Genomic DNA, 15,818 nt, shown 5'->3' on the forward strand with positions numbered 1-15,818 from the left:
TCTCCGCTTACCTCCAACAAACTTGGCAGGCCCACTGGGAGACCTCCAGCAAAGGTGCAATAACTAGAAAATTTCTACCCAACATACGGCTGGTATACCCGAATTATCCACCGTGGCTCTCACCAGGACTCTACACCACCTACCTGCTGACGGGACACGGGGCCATTAGGGACAAACTACAAGGATTTGGACTGAGTGATACACCGTTCTGCCTCTGTGGTGAACGTGAAACGTGGGAGCACCTAATGTACAGTTGCCCACTATATGAGGACCTCTATTGCAGGTTCATTGCTAGAACACAGCTTAACCTCCGTAATCAAGAAGACCTGGCCATAACTGAAGTTGACACATACAAGGCATTCGCGCAGCTGGCCCAGGACCTCTTCACAAGGAGAAGGACGCTCTCACAGCCTCAACCACTGCAGTAAACAATCATGCCGTGCAGGCCAGCAGAATGTCTACACAACCACGGAAACCTTCCCAGATACTACCATGCAAGGGCTCAGAGAAATGATTGCAGCACATTGCTGCCACCTAGCCATATGGCGATCTGGGCTGGCAACCTTGACCAGCCTGCTTTCACTCCTATTCCTTGGCAGGGGGGGAGATGGCTCGCTGTCTTCTCCTCCTGCCATCCCCCTTTCCCTCTGGTGGGGCATGGGCATGCCCCACTGACTGCAGGGGCCATCTACCCTATCGGCCCCTTACTTCTCTTTCTTCCCCCGAGCCTTCAGTCTCCCTACCCTTCTCTTTGACTATACACCGCGAAAGCCCCACGCATCCAAATTTAAATTAGCACCAAAATTATTGCCCGCCCCATTAGGCCTCTAGAACTTGTCATTTTAGCGTACAACCCCCATGGTAATTTCGAGGAACAAACCCCACATACTATCTGGTAATAGCGATTTTGCAACTATACCACCGCGATCATCTTTTTTTTTTTCTACAGGACCCAGCCGCTGAAATCCCAGGAAATTAGGCGGCGGGACCTGCCAGAGTATAATAAATTTCAAGGTACACCTGGCCAGCCTCCTCGTTGGCATAGTACGGACAACGTCGGGTCTCATCAGGGGCTCGACGGCCAATAGGCCAGAAGAACAATGGGCACAACATACTACACAACACATGATCCACACACTTTTAAATCTCTGGTCTTGACAGAGTACTTGTCCCTCGATACAGCGAACACTCGCTGAGATGGGAGAAATTCCTGGTGCCGTTTGACCCTCAACATACTTTGTATCATTATGAGTAATAGTAAACAGGTCTCTAGACATGTTACAAGGAGTTGCCAAGAACTGAACCCCACAGGGATCAATTTTTGGCCCCCCTCTGTTGGAATGTGGTTTTGTTTGTTTGTTTTATGGCGCATTAGCATCTAAGGCTATAATGCGCCAAGTCAAAAGATGTAGAATATAAAATTAAAATTATTTGTATATTATTGTAAAAGAATATACGATATAAAACAATCATATAGCATAAAACGATAAAAATATTCTAGATAGAATTATTTAGATTAATAAGTTGTAAAAACTTAAAAATAGCTGACACATTGTCATTGTCCGATAAAATCTGTCTGAGTGTATACGGTTCAGACAGATGGCTAAAACATAAACGGCAGTCATTATAAAAGGACGGACATTCAATTAAAATATGACAGACTGTTAAAATGGTGTCACAATTTCTACACATAGGACGATTGTCTGCCCTCAGCAAATAGCAGTGTGTCAAGTGACAATGTCCTATGCGGAGCCGAGATAGAACAACTTCCTCTTTTCTATTCCTGCGCAGACTAGACTGCCAATGTTCAATTACAGGCTCAATCTCATATAACTTGTTTGTAGTCTGTCCATGCCATGAGTGTTGTCATTGGGATACCAGTTTCTTTCGAATTACTGGGCTGTAGTCTGTATAGGGGACTAACAGGCAACAGTTAAAGAGGTTCGCTGATTTGGCTGCAGTGTCTGCCAAATCATTTCCTGAGATCCCAATGTGGCCTGGGATCCAGCAGAAACGAACATCAAATTTGAATAGTGCAAGGAAGTGCAGCTTCTGCTGTATCCGGGTCGGGACAGGATGGGGGTTGAACCTCATCGATGATAAAGTCTGCAATGAACTCAGAGAATCGGTATATATAATATATTTTTTGTGGTGGGTGGTTTGTATATGATCTAAGGCTAGTTCAACCGCATGCAGCTCTGCAGTGAACACACTGCATTCGTTGGAGATCTGCTCAGATACCGTGGTGTCTGGGAAAACAGCTGCAGGTCCGACAGACATTTCTGACCGCGAGCCATCTGTGTAGATGGGCAAGAAGTCAGCATGGTCCGAGCGCTCAGCTAAAAAGGGCTGCAGGTAGACGGTGGATGAAGTATTGTCCTTTCTCCAATTGTTAAGGGAGAAGTTGCAGTTTGGGACACGAGCATGCCAGGGTGGGAAAGGTTGCCCTGGTGATGGGGCAACATTGTCTAATGTGATGTTCAAATCATTGATTAGCCTTTGGATACGAATACCGAATGGTTGATTGGCAGTCTGGCGAATGTTGTACAGATTTTCCCAACGTGGCTCAAAAACGGATGTCCACGTCGGTTGGTCTGGCAGGGATTTCAGTTTCAAAACATACTGTAGAGACAACTGTTTCCTGCGAAGCGATAACGAGGGCTCATTCGCTTCGACATAGAGGCTATGGACAGGAGAAGTTCGAAATGCTCCAGTGGCAATACGGATCGCCTGATGGTGAATGGGATCCAACCATCGGAGTACTCTGTCTAGAGGATGCGTATACCTGGCCCGTAATCTAACTTAGATCGTACGAGTGCACAATAGAGGCGCAAAAGGGTACAACGGTCAGCGCCCCAAGAATGTGAGGAGATTGCACGTAAGATATTCAAACCTCTCGTGCACTTCGCACGTAGTTGACGGATGTGTTCTAGAAAGGTTAGCTTTTTATCGAATATGAGCCCCAAAAATCTAGTCTCAACTACTACTAGGATAGCATTTTGTTCAAGCCTCAGTTCAGGTTGAAGATTGCGCTTTCTGCAAAAATGCATGCAAACAGTCTTTTCTGGAGAGAACCTGAACCCGTTATTCATTGCCCATAAGTTCAAATGGTCAATGGCACGTTGCAGTTGCCTCTCAATTACCCTCATGTTGCAGGAATGACAGAATATGCTAAAATCGTCAACATAGAGGGTACAGTTTACAGTTAGAGGAAGTTGTTCTGTGATGGAATTCACTTTAATGGCAAAAAGCGTAACACTTAAAACGGATCCTTGAGGTACTCTCTCCTCTTGGATAAAAGAGCGAGAGAGAGTAGATCCTACACATACTTGGAAAGAACGGTGACATAAAAAGTTTTTAATAAAATTGGGGAAATTACCTCTAAGAGCGATGCTGTAGAGGTCTTTTAAAATTCCAAATCTCCAAGTTGTGTCATACGCTTTTTCCATATCGAAGAACACTGACACCAGGTGTTCTCGTTTTAAAAAGGCATCTCGAATGGAAGTTTCGAGCCCGATTAAATGGTCCAAAGTTGATCTATTCCTACGGAAGCCCCACTGAAATCTGGAGAGGAACCCATTAGTCTCCAAATACCAGATAAGGCGGGCATTGACCATTCTCTCCAGAATTTTGCACAGACAGCTGGTCAGAGCAATAGGACGGTAGTTCTTTGGGATTTTAGGATAATTTCCTGGCTTAGGAAAGGCAAGCACGATTGCCTTATGCCAGGAATCCGGAAACTTCTCTTCTTGAAATATTCTGTTATATAGAAAAAGCAGTTGGTCCATGGATTTTGCAGACAGATGTTTGATCATATCACAATGGATAACATCTGGTCCAGCAGCACTTGCCTTGGTAAGAGTTAGAGCTGTTTCTAACTCTTCCGTGGTAAAGGGCCCATTATAGGGATGAGACCTTTTAGATTTAAAGTTAATTGGCTGCTCTTCAGATTTATCTTTCCAGACCAGAAATTCTGGGGAGTAAGCAATGTTTACGAGATGGCAGAAAAGTTCTCCCCAAGTACATTGGCTATTGCAGTTGGGTCTGCAATAACACATCCATTATACTCCAGGACCGATGAAGGGTGCGATGTGTCTTTATCCTTCATTTTTCGGATTTTGTCCCAGATAGCTTTACTGCTGGTTGACTGGGTAATAGTGGATGTAAAGTGGACCCACGATTCCTTTTGGCTCTGACGACGAATATATCGCGCTTTCGCGCGTGCACGTTTGAAGGCTAAGAGATTGGCTGTGGTAGGATATCGTCGGATATCGTCGGAATATCCCCCAAGCTTTACTTTGTGCCTTTTTTGCTGCTGTGCATTCAGTATTCCACCAAGGTTTTGGGAATGGCGGAAACCGAGCAGATGTTTTCGGAATTGTAGCTCCAGCTGCATGGACAATGCTTTCTGTGATGTACGCCACTGCGTCATCGATAGGCTCCTGACTGACTGTACTGACGTTAAAGTCTGCCAGGTGTTGAAAGCTGTTCCAGTCAGCCTGATCAATCTTCCATCGCGGTAACCTAAAAGGTGAGCATGGCGTCCCTTTAAGTAGGCTGGTTTTCACGGGGAAGTGATCACTTCCATAAAAATTCTCCTCTACCTCCCAAGTGATTGAAGGAAGGAGAGAGGGGGAGCATACAGAGAAGTCAATAGCAGAGAACGTACGGGTAGGCATGTGAAAGAAGGTGTTAGTTCCCACATTTAGAAGGGATAGGTCATTGTCATTGAGCATATGCTCTGTGACACGTCCCCTTCCATTAACGTTTGCACCACCCCACAGGGTGTTAAGTCCATTGAAATCGTCCGGGAGTAAGAGAGGAGTAGGCAGCTGCACAATGAGATCATCAAGGTCTTTCTGGGAGATATCAGCTCTAGGTGGCAAATAAACCGAACAGACTATTAATAAGAACCCTATCGTAAGGCAAACTGCTACCGCTTCTATGTTGGTGGAGCAGAATAGTTTGAAATGAGGTATGGTTTCCTAGAAGTATAGCAACACCCCCCCCCCATGAGCAGGTCCATCTCCAGTTCTGTCCTTTCGAACGATTGCAGTGTTACAAAGGGAAGGGTTTTCATTTGCCATCAGGTATGTCTCTTGTAAGCAAAAGCAGACTGGCTCATGCTTTTGCAGAAGGGCCTTGATGACATCATTGTTTCGCCGGAATCCACGACAGTTCCACTGTAGGAATTTAGCCATTATTTTGGCTTGGTGGGTCCATCAGGCGGCCTCCGAGGTGTGGAGGGCCTACTTTTTTTCAGTTTTGGCTTTTTCATTCCTGGGGAAGTACGGACGCTGACCAGCGTCCATTTCCTTCTCAGCAAAGAGCTCCAAAACTGAATCTTTTGGTACCTCCTTCTGCTCGACATCCATGTTTTCTTGGGAACTAGGGGGTACTTCACCTTTCTTATTCTTTTCTTTCGTAATTGCTTTTGTTACTTGTGGAGCATTAGGAGGTACTGATATAGGAGTGGCAGCTGATTGGTCTTTCTGTGCAGGTTTTTGAGGACTTAAAAGATAACGTGCGATGGGAGTGAATGATTCTTTTGGAGGGATGATCATGTCCGTCTGAGTTCCGATGGAACATCTCCCTGCTACCTTCTGGGCGTATGTAGGTTTGTTGATATTCAGGGGCTTCACCGATTTCCTTGCCTCCTGATATGGTATGATATGTTTAGCTCTGCCTTCAGCCGTTAAATTTCTTTTTCTTCTTTCCACCTCTAGCATGCTCGTGAATAGGCTGGATGTTCTCCCTCACAGCTAATGCAGGTGGGTTTAGCGGCTGAACATGCTGTTGTTTCGTGGTCCTTTGCACCACATCGAGCGCATGCAAGGACTCCACGGCAGGCCATTTGAGAATGTCCATATTTCTGACATTTGAAACACCGTAAAGGGTTTGGAACATATGGACGCACTGGACAGTTGATGTAGCCAGCTTTAATCTCATCAGGAGGTTTGGGAGAGTTAAAAGTCAGGATAACACTCCTGGTTTTAACAAGTTTCCCATCCCTACGCGCATTAATTCTCTTAACGGCAATAGCTCCCCGTGGTTTCAATTCAGAGCAGATTTCCTCCTCGGTAAAGTCGAGAAGGTCCCACTCTGAAATTACACCTCTCGATGAATTCAGTGTTCTGTGTGGTGTCACTGTTATCGGTTTTCCATTTATGTTACTAGGAGTAGATATTCAGACTGCCTGTCATTTTTAGTTTCAATCAAGAGATCCCCAGAACGGAGCCTCTTAACTGATTTGGGTGACCCTGCTAACCCATCTAATCCTTTCTGTATGAAGAAGGGTGACATTTTAGCAATCGGTTTTTCGCTGGTGGAGTGCATAATTAAGAACCTTGGGACAGGCCCTGATGGTAGTTCAGTTCGCTGCCTCTTTGTAGCAATAGCGCTGTCTGTGTCGTCGTCTATATTTTCAGATAGGGACCGGGTTGGGAACCCTGCAGAAATAAGTTTATCAGGATTCATGAAGTTTTGAAATGGTTCAGTGCCCGGGCTCCCCACCCACCACGGAGCCCAAAGGGACGCCCACTACCCGGCATGCAATAAATGCGCTCGGGAGTGGAACGCCAGGGCTACCCAGACACCATACCCGCATCGCCGCAAGCCTGAATCCTGTCCCTCGGACCATGAGGGTAGGCGCATGGCATTGACACGGTTGACCCTCGCAGGCGAGCCTACTAGCCGACTGATCCTAGCCGGGCCTTCCAGGACCTCCCGTCTTGTCGAAGCAGGGGCCAAAGTGGTGTATTGAAGCTGGGACCCTCAACCACCAGGATCCCCCTTTCCGAATTTCCACGGGTCGCAGCGCACGGCAAACACACCGGATTCCATTGATGTAATCTGGAACCTGGAACCTGGGCTGTTGGCGTTAGATCCCAGTGATGTTAGTCTGGAAGTCCAGCAGCGTCACTGGGAGGTACCCTCACCACGTACAGGTAATGAGGTACTGGGAGGTAATATTTTCTGCATGTGAAAAATCTCAGCGATTTTTTCTGCAATTTGTTTCGTATCCAAGTCGACATTAAATGGATAAGAAATATATTGAACAATGTCTTCAATTGTTTTAAAATCACTGAATGTGGTTTCAGAATCATCCACAACTTTCTCAATTTCAGAAACATATTTCTCACTATTAAATTCAAAAACAGGATATTTTTGCAAATGATCTTGCTTATTTGCAAAATGATCGAATTTTTTTTTCTTTGAGATCCTTAGCTATTGCCAAAATTTGATTTTTATATGTAGAAATACTACTAATCATGTCAACCACACTTTAATTTTTTCCTTGTAATTCCAAATTCAGATCACTTAATTTACTGGTAAAATCAGCCAAAAAAAAGCCAGATCTCACAACCATTCCGTATCTTGTAGCTGCTGTTAATCATCTCCCCTTTGATCAACAATTACTCCGACTCAGCCACCTCACATCTGTTTGTAATATCAGATCTGGCTCATTTTCACCGAGTTGCATTTTGAAAAGACTCCTTTGAAGAGATTGTCCTCTGATGGAATTCACGATTTTGAAAGCTATGTCCATAACACTTTTAGAATTTAATCTTTTTCTGGTTAACGCTTGTTGGTGGATGATACAATGGTAACTCAAAAAATCTGGGAATTCATCATCCTTTTGGCACAATGCAATGAATCCGTTAAGATGCCCTGCATTGCTTTAGCTCCATCTGTTGTTATTGACACGAGCTTAAATAGTGGTAATTTTATTTTTCTCAATAAAATTTTTGAATGCGTTAAATGTATCACACCTATAGTTCTTTCTTTTAATGAAATCATATCCAGCAGTTCTTCTCTAGTGGTAGAATCATCGAAAACCATACGAATAAAAACGAGCAATTGAGCTGTATCACTGACGTCTGTAGATTCATCCAGTTGTAAAGAAAAGGGCACACAATTAGCAATATGAGCACGCAATTGCTCGCTCTCATTTTTACTCATTTTTCGATGCGTCGCATCACAGTATTTCGAGATAATTGCAGATCTTAAAGAGCACTTCTAATTTCATTTTTGTCCTTAAATATTTTTCAAAAAGAGAATGTGTTATTTCTTAAAATGCGTCTTTGATGAATTGACCATCAGAAAATGGTTTTATTATTATTTTTTTTTTTTGCAAGAAGATGACTCACTTTAAATAATGCTACAGTTACTGCTTTAGATTGTAAATTAGGTGTCACGAAGGGTTCGGACCAATATGGCCTTAGTTGCTAATGCTCCTAAAAACCAAATAACAACAACGACAACAACAACAACACGGAAGCTTTGCAAATCAAACAACAACATTTTTCTTTTATCATTACAAAAAAAGTATTCTGGTTCCCACTCTTGATGAAAATAACACATTTTATTCTTTTTCGTAGTATTCATTTTAAATCAAAGGGTATTAAATTAACTTATAAGTACTGTCCAGTTATTAAAATAAGTAAGCTAAATAAGAATTCGACACATACACTATACTCTCCACAACGTAACAGTGAATTTTCACTAGACAAGTTTAGCGGCTGCTCGATGACAAGAGTAGATACGTGGTTGAAGGATTTGTAATAAGCGTATGCAGCGGGGCACATAATAATAATAACATTTAGATTTTGACTAATCTATTTTTTATATATATTTAAAATTCGTCGTGATCGACGAAATTAAAGCCGCGGTCGACTTGTTGGCCACCCCTGCTGTACAACATGCAAATAGGCTCGCAAACACAAACATAACATACATTGGCAAAATATTGGCTAAGTTACTGATGCGACTAACAGCACAACAACAACAGAAGATTAAATTTGAATAAAGAAGTAAAAACGTTAACTCCATTTTTTTCGGCAGGTCGCCGCAGGCCATATGAAAAGGGCCACACAGCCGTAGGTTGTGCGGCCCTTTTCATATGGCCTGCGGCGTAGTGTCCATCGTAGACACTACGGTTGACACAACTCTGAAACGAAACAAACAAACAAATTAACCCTGAACCGAAACAAACGAGGAAACAAATAAGCCAACCCCTTTGAAGCGAAACTAAAAGTATTCCCGCTGTATAAAAGTGTACACTAACCTTATATTAACAAAATCGCGTTTACCAAGGTTTTTCCTTATACTAATAAAATCACATTTTCCTGTTTTTCCTTATATTAACAAATCAAGTTATCCACAGTTTAAATTGCTTTTATCTATTTGTTTTTTCCAAGAGAAACATAAATAAAAACATTTAAAACTGCCATGATATATCAGTAATACTTAACATATAGATGCACAACACATATATATATATTATATATTAGTAAATTTTATTTAATGGTACCTATCTGTAGGTAATTAGGTGTATAAGAACCAAACTAACAATTTAGTAAAAGTAAACTAGCTTTAGCCTGGAAGGCCTATATAAAATTATATTAATGAAAATGGAAATAAAAATAAAAATGATGATGAACAATGAAAATAACAATAAAAAATGATAATAAACAATTAAAATTGTAAATGACATTATCCCACTTGGTCATCGGTCTGCTACTTCTTCGGGGGCTTTGAGCAGACCGATATCCAGACTAAAAGAATGTCTCATACCTACCCGTTTCTGTTATCCCCATTCCAGTTTTGCATGATTTTAATCACCTAAAAATTAAAATCATCTAAAAATTAAAATCATGCAAAACTGGAATGGAATGGGGACAACAGAAACGGGTAGGTATGAGACATTCTTTTAGTCTGGCTATCAGTCTGCTCAAAGCCCCCGAAGAAGTCGCAGACCGATGACCAAGTGAGAGAATGTTATTTACAATTTTCATTGTTTATTATCATTTTTATTGTTATTTTCATCGTTCATCATCATTTTATTTTTATTTCCATTTTCATTAATATAATCTTATATAGGCCTTCCAGGCTAAAGCTAGTTTACTTTTACTAACTTGTTAGTTTGGTCCTTATACACCTAATTCCCTACAAATAGATACCATTAAATAAAACCGACTAATATAATTTCATGCACGTATAATGCCTAATTGCCCTATGTGCAATAGCATTAACGTTGCACAACTGACAGGTACCTAATACGGTAAACTTTACTACCAAATATAATTTTTATAGTCTTCAGTAAGAACACAATAGCCGAGTGGTCAACCACAAGGTGCATAAGTGCGCGTGCTTTCAGTGACCGCGGTCCAAGCCCGTGACTGCTAAATACGATGCTATATATATTGACAGATAGCAAATTAAAGCCATCTGTGTGCAAAATTATATAATACTATAATTATAATTATTATTGTTGTTTTATTCTAACGAGCTGGCTTGTTATACTGTGACTATTAATAAAGAATTGAAGGGATAACATAATTTACCAGTTCAAGTCTGAATTTTGACTGAATATAAAAATAAAATGCTTTCGTATACTACGTCAAATGCTTCTCTTTCTGTGTTTTTCAGTAGTCCAATCGTTTTTCTTTCATTGGAGAGAGAGAGAGAGAGAGAGGGAGAGAGAGAGAGAGAGAGAGAGAGAGAGAGAGAGAGAGAGATGGCAACATGGGCTTATCAGAAAAATATTTAGTAACACCGTCGTCCAACCAGTTCAGTAGGTTGTCAGGGCAACTTTCTTTGGGAATGCCCTGAGCTGTTTACTGATCGTAACTAGCATCTGAGAGACCTTAACTCACTCTGACTAACACCCCACCCTGTTCCGCACTCAAGTTCCCTAAGTTTAGCACCCCGTTGTTCTGAATGAGTAAAAGACAAATATCCACCCGACCTTGAATCTGCTCTTGCAGTCTTTCGTCACCTAAGTGACTGTGTGCGCGCGCGCGTCCGTGCATGTGTGTGAGTATTTTATATGCGTGTGTGTGCACCGGGGGGGTAGGATCGGCATTAAGCAACCATCGGAAACAGTATTAAGGAAACTGAAAGCGAGAATCGAGTGTAATCTCACAATTTCACTATTACTTGATTCTACTGAAATTTCCTCCTTACTCGACTAACATCGCTTTGCAAATTTACATAGGAATCAGCAATTCAATCGTTTCTCTACCGAAAAGTTCGCAAGCCTTCAACTGAAACTGGTTAAAAGTCGATGTAATATTTTGCTAGCTTCTCTACATTGGTGAAACATTCTTCGGCTGTGAACGTAAGTGAAATCTGTTATATATACTGTATATATAAATATAGAAAAAATTTTTTATTTTATTTATTTATTTTTTTTTTTTTTTCAATTTCTATCGCAATGATTTATCTACGCAGAATTTTATTTTAAACAGTAGTCAGAATACAATATCAACTGCTCGTTTCATTACAAGTTAAACAAGAGATTGAGAGATTTATAAATCCTACTCATTTTATTTGTTTAATAAGTACAATTTCATTCGATTATCACAATTCTTTTGCATTAATCGAATCAAAAGTAGCACATTATAAAGAATACAAACTGTCATTATGATAAAGGAAACAAGGTCTTCATAATACAATTACATAATGTAAAACAAGATATTCGTGGGAGAGCTTTAGTCCCCTCCATAGGTGTGTCTCTATGTGCAATAGTAATAAAAAAAATAATAAAAAAAAGAAATTTAAGCAGTCGATTTTAATTATTATCGATTGTTATTTTCATCGATAAAATTCACTATATGAAATTTAAGAGATACAGTATTTTGCGGCTCTGCTCACCTGGAGAATGTGACTTCAAATTGGCTCATTTATCTACCCCATAAAGTAAATAAGACGTAAATGAACCAATTCTAATACAGACACTGTTAAGAAAAAAGACACTGTAAATAACCTGATTCCACCAAATTTAGAATATCGCTTCTATGGTATTTACCAAGCTGGCAATACATGATTTTGCCAATTTCATATATAAACAATTTGATGAGCGAAGAGCGCTATAGTATAGTCATTAGAAAGAGTACAACCAAATGATTTTGAATAGATAAAAACAATGCAAGTGAAAGCAACTATGCGTTTCATAACTTTATCCCTTCCACTCTGGCAAGGCAAGGCAGAAAGTTATTTAATTCTACAATTCTGACGCCAGATTGCAAGCTCTGCATGCAAGAAAGCACTGCTACATTATAGAAATCGATCGTGAAAAATAATACCTATGTACAGTCCAACCGCACCCAGAAAATAGTATACCTTTATTTTATTAATTCATTACATTTATCTACAATACAGGTACCCTAACTTATAAAGTAAATATTAAATTCAAACTAAATTATAAAAAAATAATAACAGAAGTATAATGAATTCGATTTTTAAATAAAAAATACACGCTTGTTTAGATATGAGGTAACGGTGTAATCTATATATACAATGATGATTAAAGATTAAACTTTCGGAACTACAAAAGCATAACTTTCACAACAGTTCATTAATTAACAATATTTTAGTGTTTCTAGTAGCTTAAATTCACAGAAACGCCTATTATATTTAATAGCTATGGATGATAATAAAACATTTCCAGAAGCGCAGCTTATTTTTTGTTTAAAGAAGAAACGAAACTCAAACGAGTTAACCTTTTTGGGTGCGCCTCGCAACAATTATTGTTCACAAAATTTTTTTCTACCGTTGTACATAGCATAATATCGTTCTAGCCGAAATGATTTTGATATTTGATAGAATCTGATACTTGAGGCATGTATGTAACAAATTTACGAAATTCAATTCTGATAGACAATCGCTAAGTTTGAATATTACTATATTTATACAGGGTGTCTCAAAAATATTGGTACAAACGTTTAGGGGAGGTAGGTAACATCTAAAGAAATGTGAATCTCATAGGAACCCATAACCGGAAACGTCACGGGAAAGTAGTAGCAGAGGCACAAGAAGCAGAAATGACACAATACAGTAATTTATCTGACATAATATTAACAATGGAGTACGAGATGGATGCATTTCATGATGTTACAACAGATGCTCGAAGCTTCCACCATGAGACGCGATGCATGCGTGACACCAACGCATCATGGATTGGCGAACAAGGTCGAACACACCTGGAGTTTCTTTGACAGTAGCAGCAGCGCAGACGAGTCTCGCCACGAGATCCATTTCTGTCTCCACAGGCGATTCATACACGATAGATTTGAGGGCTCCCCCCACAAGGTCAAGGTGTGTTTGTTTCATTTGCGGTCTCCAGGGTTTCCCCTATATGCCGCTGTAGCATCTGAAAGGGTGAAGGCCGGCAAGTGTAAGTATGTGTCTTGTTATGATGAGTGTTGAGTGCCGGCACTGGCAACTTTGCAGGGGACACCTGGTCCCCTGCCTTCTGACTCCCAATCTTGGCCACGAGGAGGCGCGCCAGGTTCACTTTCTAGTTGAGACTCTTACTGGGGCTATCAGGCAAGCCTGGGAGCCCCAAGGGAAAGGAAGTGGAGATAAGAATTGAGGTATGGGGAGGTTGCATAGAAGATAAGGGGGAGATAGACCTCACATGAAATAGAAGAGAGAAGTTTACAATAGTGGATAGAGTAAAAAAAAATATATATATATATATATATATATATATATATATACGTATATATATATATACAGGGTGTATCGTAAATAGTGGTCCAGAGTAAAGGAGTCGGTACACTGTGTTCTTAGGTATCACGTACAGGAATTTCAGTTACTTTTAGTCAAGATTCGCAAAGATTAAATTTTTTGCGAAACGACCTCCCTGAGTTATTGAGAGATGTCGACCAAGAAATACGAGACACAATGTGGCTGCAGAATGATGGCTGTCCCGCTCACTTCGCTGTTATTGTACGAGAACATTTAAATCAAACTTTTCCACAAAGATGGATTGGGCGGTTAGGCCCAATTTTATGGCCACCACATTCATCGGATCTCAACCCCCTAGATTTTTTCTACTGGGGGTGTCTGAAAGAAAAGGTCTACAAAGAGGAAATCACTTCTGTCGAACAATTGCGTCAAAGGATTCAAACAGCGGCTGAAGAAATTAATGCAAACGGATTTGCTCGCAGACTCAAACGATCTTTTATTCGGCGATGCAGAGCATGCATCACCGCTAATGGCCATTTTGAGCATTTCATTTAGTTGAAATAAATAGTTAATTTGAAAAGAATGTTTTATTTCAAAAAACCCAATCAAAGAACTTAAAATAAAAAAGCTTTGAATCCAAAATATCTTAGGCAATTAAGCTGCTTTTTGTTTTAAATGCCAATAACTTTTTTTTCTGAACTGTTAGCAATTAATGTTGTACCATTTTAGAATCTTGATTTAATAATGATTTTTTTTAAATTAATGGGCACTGACAGTGTAGTACATTTTTTTTAGACAATATGCACCTAAAGTCACATGACTTTTTGGAGATGAGCATCGAAATAGGAAAAAAATGAATTTCTTTAAAAACCTTTGACTTTAAATTAGTCGAATGTATTTGTTTACGATACTGCACCTATTCAGGAGTAATAATAAAAAAACAGAATTAAAAAATATTGATATTTGTTGAAATTATAGGCAAATTAGTAATGCAAGACACAGAAATTTAAAAAAAAATGAAATTTATTTTTTTCCGAGAATCTTGACTAAAAGTAACTGAAATTCCTGTACGTGATACCTAAGAACACAGTGTACCGACTCCTTTACTCTGGACCACTATTTACGATACACCCTGTATATATATAAAATAAATAATAATAAAAAAAAAACTATATACAATGTTTACTATTAGCTAAGTGAGTACAATCACCACTCCTGGGGAACTTAATCAGACAACCAAAACTATGAATAACACTTCATTACATTAATTAACACCATTTGAAAAGTATTAGGCCACAGCAACCAGACACACTTGTTCAGTCGTTTTACAGGACTCAACCACTTTACCTCAACTTTTTTTTTTTTTTTTTTTTTTTTGTTCTGGCTGGTGCTATGATTATCTGATCCGACACTACCAGATTTCACCGTTAAACTCAGAAGGCAAATAGCGAGGCGCTATCCATGAACAAACATAAGTAGCACCCTGTCAGCGTTTTACAATTCAATATCATATATTTACAACATGCACAGCCAGCTTTTCCACTGTACACAAAATCGCTATTAATATCGTTATAGTCTTTACAAGTCACATTTTGACAGAAACCACACTGCTCAAGATCACTAACACAACCAACAGACAACCTCTGTTAATTCTACTAAATCCAATTTTATATTTATGGCAAATAATCTACAAAACACAACATCATTACCATCGTGGAATCAACATAGTTACTTAAGAAAAGAGAACTAAGGACTTATTTACAGAAAACATATACCCACAGAAAAAAATCAAGGCCCGATAAATCAGGTGAGCGTGGGGGCCAGGCAACGGGTCCACCATGGCCAATCCATCGACGCCCAAAAACGCCTGTACAAGTGGTCACGAACACACCTTCCATAATGGGCAGGCGCCCCGTCACGTTGAAACCAAATGTTGTGTCTCACATTTGCTGGAACATCGTCAAGTAACCCTGAGAACTTGTTCAAGAAAGATCCGATATTTAGCGGAGTTCATGCGGGATGGTAACAGGTATGGGCCAACTAACTAGTCACCGACCATACCTGCCCACACATTTATTGCGAAGCGATGTTGTGCCGCATGGGGGCGCACACCGTGTGGGTTGTCGTTAGCCCACACATGAGCATTGTGCTGATTGAATAAGCCTTCCCGAATGAAATAAGCCTCATCCGTGACCAAAACATAGGCTGGAAAATTCAAGTCTTGAACACTTTCTTGGAGAAACCACTGCGCAAAAACCACACGTGCAGGATGATCTTGGGGGGAGCAGTAACTGAACTCTTTGGAGATGAAAGGGGTGTAAGGAATCGTCGTGCCAGACACG

General features: G+C 40.2%; 1 protein-coding gene across 2 annotated transcripts in view; it reads left to right on the forward strand.

The window, feature by feature from the left end:
• Positions 1 to 10,875: 10,875 nt before the first annotated feature.
• nvd (cholesterol 7-desaturase nvd) overlaps positions 10,876 to 15,818 on the forward strand; it is a 159,600-nt gene continuing 154,657 nt past the window's right edge. For both annotated transcript variants that reach the window (XM_090371987.1, XM_090371988.1), the window contains exon 1: positions 10,876 to 11,122. The gene's annotated coding sequence lies outside the window, so the exon portion shown is untranslated. The remainder of the gene's footprint in view (positions 11,123 to 15,818) is intronic.

The sequence above is a fragment of the Mastigoproctus giganteus genome, chromosome 4 (genome assembly GCF_048544385.1).
Source record: "Mastigoproctus giganteus isolate SK-2022 chromosome 4, ASM4854438v1, whole genome shotgun sequence".
NCBI classification, from domain to species: domain Eukaryota; kingdom Metazoa; phylum Arthropoda; class Arachnida; order Uropygi; family Thelyphonidae; genus Mastigoproctus; species Mastigoproctus giganteus.